The sequence below is a fragment of the Macaca thibetana genome, chromosome 13 (genome assembly GCF_024542745.1).
Source record: "Macaca thibetana thibetana isolate TM-01 chromosome 13, ASM2454274v1, whole genome shotgun sequence".
NCBI lineage: Eukaryota > Metazoa > Chordata > Mammalia > Primates > Cercopithecidae > Macaca > Macaca thibetana.
This window is the reverse complement of record NC_065590.1, coordinates 90,606,619-90,620,075: the sequence shown is the minus strand read 5'-3', so window position 1 is coordinate 90,620,075 and position 13,457 is coordinate 90,606,619. Positions and strand designations below refer to the sequence as shown.

The 13,457-nt window shown below is 45.9% G+C and overlaps 1 protein-coding gene across 5 annotated transcripts in view; it reads right to left on the bottom strand.

Moving 5' to 3' along the window:
* The window catches only part of CYRIA (CYFIP related Rac1 interactor A), a 109,862-nt gene that overhangs the window by 57,768 nt on the left and 38,637 nt on the right, over positions 1-13,457 (bottom strand). For 3 of the 5 annotated variants that reach the window (XM_050754277.1, XM_050754282.1, XM_050754278.1), the window contains one exon: positions 10,150-10,305. The gene's annotated coding sequence lies outside the window, so the exon portion shown is untranslated. Of the gene's footprint in view, positions 1-3,051; positions 3,242-7,618; positions 10,125-10,149; positions 10,306-13,457 lie in introns of those variants that run through there. The other 2 variants (XM_050754280.1, XM_050754281.1) reach the window with 2 other exon arrangements.

Sequence of the window (13,457 nt, the reverse complement as noted above, 5' to 3'; positions counted from 1 at the left end):
AGTTCAACATCCTGAATATTTTCTAAACGTGATTCCCCTCATTTGTAAAAAGTGTTTAAACTCACAGTTGTAGTAGCCAATACTTACTAATATAGTAACTCAATTCCCGCTTCAAGATCATTTCAAAAGCATCTGTTTTGACCCTTTGCCAGAAAATGGGGCTATGACATTTGAGAAGGAAACATGAATAGACTTAGCCATTTGGCTTAGTAATTATCCTCTCCAGCCCCTTCAACTAATTTCTTAAGTCACGTTTTCCACTGAGGAAAACATCTGTGTTGTGGCTGAATCAACTTCACTCAAGTTAAGGATAAAAAGAAAGGTTGGAATCCTACCACGAGCTTATCAGGATGAGTTTCTATAACTCATTTAAATAAAACCCCCACTTAAAATTGTATTTTAGGTCTGGAAAATACTCTGGAAATGGACATGCACATAGTTGAAGACCCTCAATTCATGATCTGTACCCCTGAGCCTGCTCTTCTGGAAAGACGGGAGATGGACAAAGGTACAAGTTGCTCCCATGGAGGATGTCCCTGCAGGAAATCTGCAATCCAAAAGAGAAGACAGTAAAGTCCTTGTGGAACTTCCCTGTTTAGATTGATAAGCCAAGACCACAATTAAACCAAACAAACAAATGCACAAAGTTTGTCTCCGAATTTCTGTGTAAGCCCAGCCTGGCTCCTGATGACTCAGCCATGCTCTATCCTGATTTAAACTTTCCCCTGTCGTCGGGGTTCCCAGGCTGCAGTCTGTGGCCACAGAGCCCTCTACATTTGAACACTTTGCCTTTCACCCTCTGGAGAGCTTGCAAGCCTCCCAGACAGATCAAGCACTCTTTGGGCTATTTCTTCATTCCACTTGAAGACAGCAAATTGTGATTCCAACATGAGGTCTGAGTTGCTCCCCAGCTCATATCATCTGACAACCCAGCTCAACTACACAAAATAACCTCAGGTCCTCTGGTGCTCAGTGGAGGATGGAAAATACACTGAGCAGGGAGTGTGGTCACACCAGTCACCTGCCACGTAGCAGCTGTATGGCCTTGGCAAGGTGCCACATCCCTCTCCACGGCTGCCTTTTCTTGAATGCCTACTAGATGCCAAGCTCTTTGCTGGCTCTTACTCATCTTTAAAATCTCTCTGCAGAGTAGTGTTTTTAGATAAGGAAACTGCGGCACAGCAAGATTCTGGAACTCATGAAGACCGTTCCCTTCTGTGTGACTCCATTAGATGGACTGAATCTGGCTCCACACAGGAGCCAGTAGTTCTTGTCCATAAAGGAGCTCTGGCAATGAATTCTGCACAAATTGTTTCTAACCATGAAATACAAAAGGGATTATTTTTTTTTCTTTGAGTGTTCTAGGCTCTTACTGCTCTCAGCATGGTCTGGAGACTGGCACCCACCTGGGAGCTTGTTACAAATGCAGTCTCTCAAGCCCCACCTCAGAACTGCTGAACGCAAGTCTACGTTTTAATCGAGTCCTCAGTGGCCTCGAGTTTGAGAACCACTGCACTTGACTAAAGATCTGAAGTCCCAGTGTCATATACCCTTTGTTTCTGCATCCCCAAGTACCCAGTGGTTGTTTTAGGATTGGTCCCTAAATCGGGAGTTCCTCTCCTACCGGTTTAGTATGCATTTGGTTTTACAAATGGGACCCTTTATTTGTCCCACTTGGCCCAAATGAAAGTTTACATTGTAACCAGGGATAGGAGTTACTGAGCCCCCACTGCAGGCTGGGCTTTGTACTAAGTGCTTTACATACAATATTGCAGTCCTTGAGCTGGACTAGATGGCTATGAAGTCTTCACTCTTTCCACAACCAACACTACCTCCACTCTCGCAGCCTGCTTCTTCACCTGCAAATGGGATCGCACAGAGATAGACCCAATGATCCCTCAGATCCCTCCAAAAATAAGCCTTATGAAATTTCCAAGGTTCAACTCTCCACAGAAATCTCTGTTACAATAGAAAATCTACCTCGCTAAATGCAATGCAAAAGCAGAGAACAGTCAGCCTACTTATTGCCGCTATTACTGAATGTTACTGTAACATTTGGTGGCTCAGTGACTAGACAGCTGGTCTTTCTGAACCGAGACCAGCAGCTCTACCACTGGGATGTCCCTGGTGCAAACTGGGAAGTGCAGACAGGACACAGGGCAGGCGCCCTCCGCAGGCCCAGGGTTGGCATGGTGACGCCTGGGACCATCTTCACTCAATTCTTCGCTTCCGTTTCACTCGATTGTTACTGTGTGAGATCTTGCCCCAGAAGGACAGAGCAATCCTGAGGGCGAGGCCTGATGTCAGGGGAGAACAAGCCAGTCTTTGTCAGGTCCCTCAAGGGGACGAGGCCAGCCTGGCTCAGGCTGCACACAGAGGAGGCCTGTGCTCACTCAGCCGTAGAGTGGTGGCCTGCTCCATCCTTCATGGTGGGAACCCGCCACTTGAACATTCTACATCCCCCTCCTCCTGACTCCAGGGCTGGGCAAAGTGGAGGGATCTGCTCCTGGGGCCTGCAGGAATTTGCACTGAAAAGGCTTCAAGCAGAACTTACTGCTCACACTAGCACCAAAAACTCTTTGTTGAACAATTCCTCTCCCTTTGGCTGGTTTCCCACTGTCCCATTCACAATGGCATCCTTTCCTACGTCACCCTTTGTCAACTCTCCAGCCTTCCCTGGCTCCCCCGGGCTCCTGCTTCCACACTGACTCTGGGCCTCTCACTCCCTCTGAGAGGACTCCTCGCTCAGAGGACCGTCCTGCCTCTGGTCTCCGAAGGCCTTTCGTTGGTTGTCTGAAGGGCACAGATAGTGTCACACACTAGGGATGTCTGCTGGGTGTTCATCCTGATAACTGTCAGGATGCTGGCCTGGGCTTTGCAACTCAATCATCCAGGAGATGCTTCACAAATGGTCAGCAAGTGTTTGAACCTACCTTGTACTGCAGACGCTTGCTTCTAATAGAAAATTCAACTGAGGCTTTAAGTCAAAATAAAAATCGGTCATAATCACAGAGTCCTTACAATGCTCCAGGCACCTTTCTAAATGCTTACCTGTATTAACTCATGTAGAGATCACAGAACCCTTACAAGGTTGGTGCTATTAGTCTTCTCATTTTAGAGATGAGGAAATTGTCCTATGAAGAGGTTTGATAACTTGCCCAAGAGCATCAGCCGGTAGGGGGCTGAAGAGGATTCCAATCTAGGCAGTCTAGCTCCAGAGCCTGGACTCTTAACCGCAGCACTACAAAGGATTATATCAAGACCACAATTAAAGCAAATCTTACCTGAAGCCCACTAACATGTACAATATTTGTTATATGGGGGTCCTGAGACTAGGTACATGTGCCTCTGCAAATGTCATCAAGTTTCTAGGCTCCTTGTATTACACGTTATAGCAACTGAAGACAATTGATAGATGGCCATTCCCCTCTTCCTTGATGTGCAGCATAGTAAAGCCTTCAGGTCTGGAGACAGGAAAGAACTGAGGTACGAGAAAGAAGGTCCTAAGAGGGGCACTGATGACCAAGTGGGGATCTTAGAGGAAACACTGGCCAAGTTGGTTTCAGCAGTCACAATTCTTCATAACTCCTCTGCTAGTGTGCACCTGGTTCCAACCCCCAGACTCTACCTACTTCTGGGTCAGTGCAGTGTCCATCCTGGGGCCAGTGTGCTGCCAGCTTATAGCTCCAAACAGAGAAAGGCAGGTTTGCCATCAGGCCTAGGCTAAAACCCTCTGCCAAGCTGGTTCTCCTGGATTCCAACCCAAAGAAGGAACAAAGACAGGATTGGAAGAAGGAGAGAGAACTGAAACCAAGGAACTGAACATTGTCGCTATGCCAGAGCTCTCAGCATAGGGCTGGTAGCTGCCTCATTCAGGCCTGCAGCCGGGAGGGTGGGGTACAAGCTAGCCCCACTTCACTTTGTGAGCCAGATCAGCTGTTGTCTGTTGAGGGCTGACAGAGGCCTTGCCTGCCATGAAGAGGTGAGGGGTAATTTATCTCCCTCCAGCGGGGCTTCCTGTTGGTGGTGGTTTCAGTGCAAACCCCACATCAGGGTCCCGCCAGGCCACGTGGGATTCAACAGGACTCAAGGACTTTTTTGGGAGTTGGGTGTCTTAAAGACAAGTTCAGAGATGGAAGAAGCTGCATGATCAAGCCCAATTCCCTCATAGTTATGACGAAGGGAGGAGGGCTGACCAAGGTTAATTGGTGAGTCAGTGGCAGTTTGGACTAGAATCCATGTTAACCCCAGATAGCATGGACACTTTTTGCTTTTTGTTTTTCTTCCGCTCTCCCTTTTTGTTTATTTTTAAATCTGTATCCCTGTTGTATCAAGAAAGTGTGACAGAGAGGCAGCACTGTGGGGTTTTGAAGGAGAAAGGAACTCTTTTCAGCTGGGCTATCAAGTCAGGCTTCTTTGGGGAGGTGGCCTTTGGTGTGGATTCTGAGGACATGGAGGACTACAGAGCCCAGGCCAGGATGAGAGTGTGCTCGAACCTGGCTCAGTGCAGGAGCAGGGGCAGGAGGATGCTGCCTCTGAAAAGAACACTGCCCCTTTCTCCCCTCACTCCCTTTTCCCAGCATCTTCTCTTTCTCCTTTTAAACTATCCTTTTGAACTTCACTTGATGTAAAAGGAATGCTCACTCCCCCTGGCTGCAGCCAGGGTTTTGGAGAGAATGGGGTCAGAGAAAACACGTGTTGAGGTCTACTTCTCCTTAGAGGAAGAAGAGAAGAAACCCAGGTCATAGGTCTTGCCTCCAGCCCAGTCCATTAGGAAGAACAAATAGGGCCCCTAAGAACAAGAAACCAGACAGCCCTGGCTGTAAGGGGGGCAAGTGGTTCTAAATGCAGTTTGGTAAAGGGCATGTCATAGAGCTGCCCTTGTCTCCAAAAGATTCCATCAGAGCAAAGCACTTACCCCAAAGCCCCTCGCTGTTAAGATTTAGAGATGATTCTGTAAGGAGGGATAACTGCCCAGTCTCTAGAACTAGAACCAGCTTCCTTGTAAGGTGGTGAGTTCCCCATTCCTGGAAGCATGTGAGCGGACACCGAAGGGAAAGATGTAGCTTTCAGAGGGCTTCTAGACATATGCTGCTCTGACCTCACTGCTTGCCCAGTCCTGCATTTTGGAGTCTAAGTGAGACTCAAGTCCAAACACAATGCTTAGTTTCATAGTTTCCTCCTTGGTCTGCCTGAAGCCCCATCTGCTTATGGAGAGGATGATACACAGCATGAACAGTGCAAGAGGGGACAATTAGACAAAAGTTTTGATCCTGATGTCCTCATAGCTGTGGGCTTTGGTCAAGCCATTTCCTCCCTGAGTTTCAGTCTCATCTTCTGTACTTGGTCCCAGGCTACCTCCTGGAGCTTGTGAACATCCAATACCATGAAGTGCAGAGATCTTGGCACATCCGGGGAAGTGTGCAGGTGAAAGATTAAGTCTAGCGCATCCATTCATCTTCCAGCCAGCAGGGGTGATGGGAAGTCAACTGCACCATGCTCTGAGCTAGGTTCTAGAATAAATTCTACATAATGTACACATATATACATACACACATATATACACACACGTACATGCATATGTACATACACATGTACATAAAACCCTCTGTGTGTGTATGTATGTGTGTATATATATATATACACACACACATATACGTATTCCACCCCAAGAGTTCCAAAAAGAAAGTAGCAGGGGAAATACAGTTTTCACTTAGAAGAAGCAGACTCGGGTCTCTGCAAAGCTGCATTTTACCACCAGAGAGCTATGGTGCAATCCATGCTGTTAAATCAGTGTTTCTGGATGATGAAGACGAATTCCTCCTCCTCTTCTTTCTATTTCTTTTCTTGGTCCTCTTACCCTATTCTGCTCACTAACACCTCCATAGGGTCAGAGAAAAGATCAATTCAAATTAGTCAATTTGGTTCTTTTTAGTCACTGTTGGGAACAAAGTGGGAGGATGAGGAGGTGGCTACTAATGGATTTTTGAAAAGCAGAGTTGAGGCATTATCTGAGCATGAGGAGCAGGCTGGCTATTTCCTCCTCACCCATGACAGAGAAATCAATGTTGGCCCTTATTTATAGAGTGCAGTTCTGTACCTGAGTATCTCTCTTTCAGCTCCCAACTCCTACTCATCCTTCAATGCCCAAATCATACGGCTCCTTTTGGAGCCTTCTCTGACTGTCCTGGGCAGAGAACACATTCCATCCTCTGCATCCACATCGCTTTGTTCATGTCTGGGTTCTTATCTGCCATGTGCTCCTCTGACTGTTGGCTGCCTTTGTCTTTGTCACGTGATTAGAAACTCCTTGAGGTGCTGACCATGTCTCATTTGTCCTGATGTTCACGGCCCAACACGGGGTGTGGCCCTTGGTAGATACTCAGATATTACCTGTTTAATGAGTGTGTAATTTCTAAAAGAACACTCTGATTTTAGTATTCAGTGGAGAGACGGTTAAGGAACGGATATTACTCATTCATTTTCTGATGGGAAGAAAATGTAACAAGACCTAAATCCCATCATTTCTACTAGAATAGTTAAGTTTTTGCCAGCCAATTCTATGAGAAACAAAACTTACGTTCTAACCATTTCACAGCTATTTGTGTACTAAGACTTGGCATGAAATGATGATGTTTAACATTCATTACAGCACCAATGGTGGGAAGGGTCATTGTCTGCATCTACAACCCGTGGCCATCTCATTCAGTTGATCTGTGTGAACTTATTTTACAGCCAAGGAAAATATAATCTTATATGAAAGAGGTATAAAATAAGCATTTTAAGGAACTGGGGTTTCAAATAAAATTAGGCTCTTTGCCTCTTAAAACTCCAATCTTATCGACTCATCCATTTTTGCTTAAAACTGTGAGCAGCTCTGAGCTGTCCTCAAAATAGACTCAAACCACTTGGCTTGGTCTGGAAAATCCCTCATTCATACCCTCGCTTCCCTCCCTAAGTGAGTCCCTTGGTCTCTCAGACTCACCTCTCCAAATTCCACAGTCTCAGGAAGGAGGTGAAGGTGCACAGTGTTCCCCAAGGCACAGCTCTTGCCTATGTGTCTCCATCTCCCGGCCTGGAAATTCCTAACACCCTTCCCTGAAGCATCTTGACCTCTTTGCTTGATACCTGCCTGGCTATATCTCATCTCCAGGACTGAGTGCAGACAACCTACTCCTAGGTAGCTTCCGTGGTTGCACCCCTCTGTCTGGGTCAGGGGACTCCTTCTCTGGTCTCCCCAAACACCCATTCCTACTGCAACACTGATGAAAGTGTGTTGTCTAGCCATTAGTGTGTCTCCTCGTAAAACCAGAAGCAACTCAACCTCAGGGGCTGACCTAGTCCTCATTTATCCCCAGTGCCTGGTGCAGCATTCACATAGAAGAGGCACTCATATATCTGCTGAATGAATGATCCTCCTTCTACCCTGAAGGCAAGAAGCAGACTCAGGTCTCTGTAAAGCTAGACCAATTGTCTAGATAGACCAATTGTCTACCATGTAAGTAAATTCCAAGAGAACAGGTAAAAGTGACCTGTGGGAGGTTCCAGTGGAAAATTCCTACTCTAACAAATTGGCTCTATGATGATCAAATTAAGACAACTGTTTACTTCAACTTACTTTATCGATGCAACTTCCTCAAGAAGCCTTGATAGCACCAGGCCATGGAGTCCTAAGAAAGGGACCGAGACTCATTAATCTGCAGTCTCAGTAGCTAGGGCCCAGTAAAGATTTTCGAATGAATGACTAACACAACATTGGGTAAGAGCTCTGGGGAAGAGAAAGGAGGGGTAGAAGAATCTCCAGAAAAGCCAGTCAGAACATAAACGCCCAAGTCCTTTATGCCCTCGCTTCATTCCACAGGCTCCTCATTCCTTCTGCTCCAATCTTACTGGTCACTCAAGGTTGGGTAAAGCCCAAGCACATTCCCTGCTCAGAGCTTTAGTTTTGGCTCTTCTTTCTAGCCTTGCTCCCTCACTTTCTCCAGATCCTGCCCAAATAATGCCTTATCCAGAGGTGTTCCCTGGCACTGTATATAAAACACTAATGCCCATTTCCCTCAACTCTCTAGCTCTCTGACTTAGCTTTATTTTTTTCTGCTTTACTTTTTTCATAGCACCTAATACTGCCTGATGTAATACATGCATGTGTGTTACTTGTTGATGATCCCTTGACTCTACTTAAATGCAAGCTCCTTGAGAACAAGAACTTGGTTTTGTTCTGTCCTGTATCCCTAGCATCAAGATCAGCACGAGCCACCCACTGCATGGTTCATGTTCCATGAACATCTATTGACTGAATGAATGACGGGATGAATGACTGCCTTAGAAAAGGTAACAGGCAAGGAAGAAAGCCCTGAATGAGCATATGCTTGGACCCTGACTGTCTTGCTGAGTGCCAGGCCAGGACACCTGCCCCAAATCAATTGACCCTTACTCTTGGTCTTGGATGTAAGCTAGTCTGAAGGGAAAAAGCCACCAGGAGGGAGTTAGTTTTCAGCTAATACCTCATGGGACAAAGGGGTAGGAAAGTAGTGGTTCTAACTTTGGGTATGGCAGAGAAAACCTTCCAACGGCCAGGTTGGAGAGGCAATCTGGCTAAAGTCCAGGTGAGAAAAGGCTTCTATGGATGAAGAACTCTGAAATAAAAAAGGCTGTTAACAGTTTCTCTCCTTTTTAAATTGTTGAGACTTAACAGTATTTGTGGACAAGGCCTGTCCTAGATTTTAGGCACAAGGCTCAAATGAAATCCAGATATGGGATCAAAGCTATATTTAAGTAGCTCTTAAAAAGGGTGGGTAGGGAAAGGAGCTGGTATTTGCTGAGGTCTCCTATAAGCAAGAAACCATGCTCATGCATGATCTCACTTAATCCTCAACGCCAGCTTATAACATGGAGTGTACTATCCCTACCTTACAGGTGGGGAAACAGCAGCTTGGGGATTTAAAATGGTGATTTAAGCAAAATCACTGAGCCAACACATAGCACAGCTGAGATCTGAAGTCAGGTGTGTCTAAGTTGCAAAGCTTTTCTCCTTCCTCTGAATTATGCTATAGCTCAGAAACTACTCTAGAGAAAGAAACTACAAGAGGAAGAAAGGAAGCAGGCATGAGATAAACATGTTCCCCAAGAATAAGAGTCTGGCATAAGAAACAAGTCTGGGTTAAGACAATCCTGGGAATGCAAAACGAGCTTTAGATATCACCTGGTCTTACCTTCTGTCCTATGCTTAGCTTTATGAAATGCTTTTGCTTCTAGTTTTCAAGAAAAGTCAAGGTATCTAGCTGAAAAAGAAGAGTTTCAAGACAGAGGATAGCAGAAGATAACACCAAAAACTAGTGCAAGAGTGAAGATGTGTGGCCATCTTAGTGTGTTGGCTTTTTTTTTTTTTTTTTTTTTTTTTGATGATTCCTAACCGCGAGTCCTTACGCTGGGCCTGCTTAAGGGAGATGTGTTAATATACCACAGTCCAGGCAGCTGAACCCTTGACCCAACTTTAGTCATCTGGGAGGGATGTCAGCCTAAATCAGGTGCAGTTCCAGTGAAGACATTCTAGTATATATGGCCACATTCCTCGCACATAAGAAGGAAAGGATCCATAAGTGATTGGGAGGAGGGGAAAGAGAAGACCAATAAGCAGACAGAGCCATTGTATTGGCGGTCAGGGAAGTGGGTAATGAGAGTGGTTAGCTGCAGCCTGTCTGCTGCAAGTGCTCTTGGATGAAACTTCATGAACTGAATTTGTTTCTAAAGATATTGTAGCAGGTGGGATGCAAGTCAGTTCTCTGACATGGGATCTAAATTCCATCTCAGATTGGCTACCAAAGGACCTCTCCTCCTACTGTCTAAATCTAGCTGGGCAGAAAGGAACACTAAATGGTTCTGCAAGGAAAAAGGAACCTAGATCTACAGCTCGAACCTGTTCTTCCCCTGCATGTAATTCTCAGCTACCTTCTTTCATTCCTTAACCCCCAAAGACTCAAGATAGCACAGATCCCATTCAGAATACAGCTATAGAACCCAGAGCCTTGAACGCCTTCCTTGATTCTTTCATGTCTTTCATAATATAAGCATGCCTATGACATATTTCCTGCAGTACAATGACAGTTATCACTGTGCTACACGCTATAACCAAAGTCAATTGTTTCTTACCTGGAAATATCTCCTGTGATTCAGTTTCACCAATCCAGGCTGATGGGATGAATCAGCTTAGCTGCTGTCTGGCCAAAGGAAGTTGGGCTTCCCAAATCAGGACGGTGGCCTCCTAAAGTCCTGTAGCTTTTCTGTCCTTAAGATGGTGGTACCCTGCTAAAAAGGGAATGCAAGTCATGTTACTGTGAGAAGCAATTTCCTATTCTCTACTAGTCACAATATATTTTTTAAGGAGAGCAGAGAGTCACAAGATCATAGATTATCAGGCCTGAAGGACATCTAAGAGATAATCTTGTCTAATTCTTTCATTTTATAATTAGGAGGTTGAGGCTCAGAGAAGAAGCAGCCTCACTCGGGGACTCAGCAGTTTGGGAGTCAAATACACATTGGAACATATCTCTGACTCTCTGGCCTTTGACTTATTTTTTAAATGCAGCCACATGGTCAGGTTGACTTCTCCAACACGTGGTCATTGACCTTGAATGGGAAGTCATTTTATTTTTTGTTGAACAGTTTTGAAAAAGGGAGGTGGCACTTTTTCCAGATTGCTGTTTTTGTAGTTTCACCCCTGGGAGCTAAATTAGTAAAACAGCCCACCTCAGGCATGTGATTGGGATGGTTCTCCCTGTTTCTCACTAGAAAAATATTGTTATAAAATGCCATGACCCATGAACACAGTGACACAGTGGGGAGTGAGTGCTGCTCTTCAGTGAGAAGCATATGTGGCCCCAGGTCTCTCTCTCTCTCCCTCTCTCTCCATGTTTCAGAGAAACACAGCAACAGACATGGACTCTTTTTCCATGAGTGTTATTTATTGCAGGGTTTTCTTCCTGGCTCCTGTGCATTTGAATGGCCACTCCTTTGTGCAGAAAACCAAACCACAGAAAACAGAGGGGAGCTCTCACGTATTAAGCAAATATCTGTCAGGCATACCATGAGAATTGTATAGATATACTTTCTTATTAATTTATCCTTAAAAAATCCCGGTGAGATACCGTTAATTCCATTTTTCCAAAGAGGTAGGAAACCAGTCTTTCAAGATGGTTTCTAGGATGATCTGCAGAGTCAAAAAGAGATACAATGCAGAACCAGAAATAAACCCATGCCTCCTAAATCTACTTTTTGCTATCTAAACTGAACTATAGTTTGTTTCTAGGGCAAAACACTAGAGTTGCCTGCTTTTTCCAGTGTTTCAGCTTAAATGTATGAGACAGTTCTTTGGAAGCTGAAATTGTTATAAGGGCATGAAAAATTACTCTTATTAGATTCTCTTTCTGATGGGGGTGGGGGATGGTGGTGGGGCTTGTTGGGGAAGGAGGGGGTCTACAAGCCAAGACTTCCTGACAGGCTCCCAGGCCCCTAGAGGCTGGGCTGGTTCTGGCTCTCAGCAGCAGGGCCAGCAGCAAGAGGGCACCTCAGGAAGTCATAATTATCAATGCTCCCTGGCTCAAGGCTTTGTTCCTGTTCTCTGACAACAAGGGACATGCCAGGAGAGATGGGGTGGGGGTGGAGAAAGAGGAAGAAAAAACAGGAAGTGAAGTGGGGGAGGAGGGAAGGAAATGATAGAGAAAACATAGCAACTCTGAAATGTCCTTGGCTTGATGAGAAAGTGATTTCTGAGTGGACTTTAGTGGAACTGGGCCCTGCATTTTGGGAAACCGGATTGTGATGGTAATGGGGCGGGGCAAAGACGTTTATTTCCTCCAAACTCAGGGTTGGGGTCCACAAATTCCATTTCCCACCACTGGGCACAGCCTGGTACAGGGCTGTTTTCCACACACTCTGGTGTAGACACGGAAGGTGGTGAATTTCCAAAGAAGGAATCTGGGGTAAGGCCATGTTCCTCACCTCCTGACTGTGGCTGAGGGGACAGGCGTGTCACAAAAGGATCTGGAAAGTGATCAGGTATCAGGGAGAGCTATCCCATCCTCACTGCTTTTTTTTTTTCTTTTTTCTCAAATGTCCTCAAAATTGAACCCATTTTCAGAGTGCACGACTGGGACGGATTCACTCAGCTGGGTTCAGCACGAATGCTGCTATCTTCCACCACAAAACCAAGAGGGTCAGTCAGGCGGAACACTGGGTTTCCTCCTGATCATGATTCTAAGGCACCTCCTGCTTGTTTTCCTATCCATTTTGTTCACTCCATTTACTTACTGAGGCTTACAGAAATTCCCCAACTCCAAATGCACATCATAAAGAATGACAGTCACCTGGTAACTTGAACAACCACACACCACATACAGAGATGACCCTAATAATAACTTAATAATCAAATACCACTTCTACTCATGCTAATACTATTCATAGACCCCTGATGGGCACCAGGGGGTAGAGAATGCAGAGCACCCTTATGGGTAAGCCATCACATACCGGTCCCCCCTACTCCAGCAGGTCCCCCATACTGGCTATGCATCTAAGAAGCTAACAAAAAATACAGACACAATCCAGAGTAGCGATCAGGACACTTGTATGGTTAAAAATCTTCTCAGAGGGTTTTAGTGTCACCAACCTGGCTCCGATCCATGGACTAGCATTCAGTTAACATGGACCCCAACTCAGCTCTCACCCTCACCCCACCTTCTCCCAGCTTACAGATGCAACCACAAAGGCTCTCCAAGGGAAGGGGCTCACTCCAGGTCCCACAGCTAATGGCCTCCCAGGGATCTGCCCCACTCCTCCAAACCAAACATAGAACAAAAAGTCAGTATATGTTTGAGAGGACTCCACGCCTTCTGAAGCAATTGCTGATGGTTTACTGTGTGGGTCACCCCAGGGCCAAGTGTCCATTAGGGAGAACAGAGAGCAAGGAGGGGGGAAAGAAACGGAAAACTCTCATCTCTCGTCTCCACAGACTGCACAACCTCACATATCACCAGCAACACCAGCAGGCATTTGCTGCCATCCAAGCAGCCACGCTCGGCCCAGGCTACTTCCACAGTGCTCTGCCCCGTGCCTGGCCTGGTGGGGATGCACACAACCCAACACAACCAGGAGTTTGCCCTTCTGTAGCACCTGGCAGCCAGGAAAACGCTTTCCCATATCTTTTCATCTTTGCTCATTTCGAGAGAGGTGCAAAGCTGAGGGGTAATCACCCCAGTTTATAAATGGAGAAGCCGAAATCAGAGACAGGAGGTGCCTTATCCAGAGTCTCAAAACAGACCTAGGGCCTGAAATAGGCATCTCCTGTCTTCCAGTCTAGTGACCTTTCCCTGTGTCCTGTCCCTCCCCACCCCATTCAGGGGAGGGCTAGAGAACAGCATCAAATGGCTGCTGCCTTCCCCTTCTAAATGGTTCTGGAAATTGAA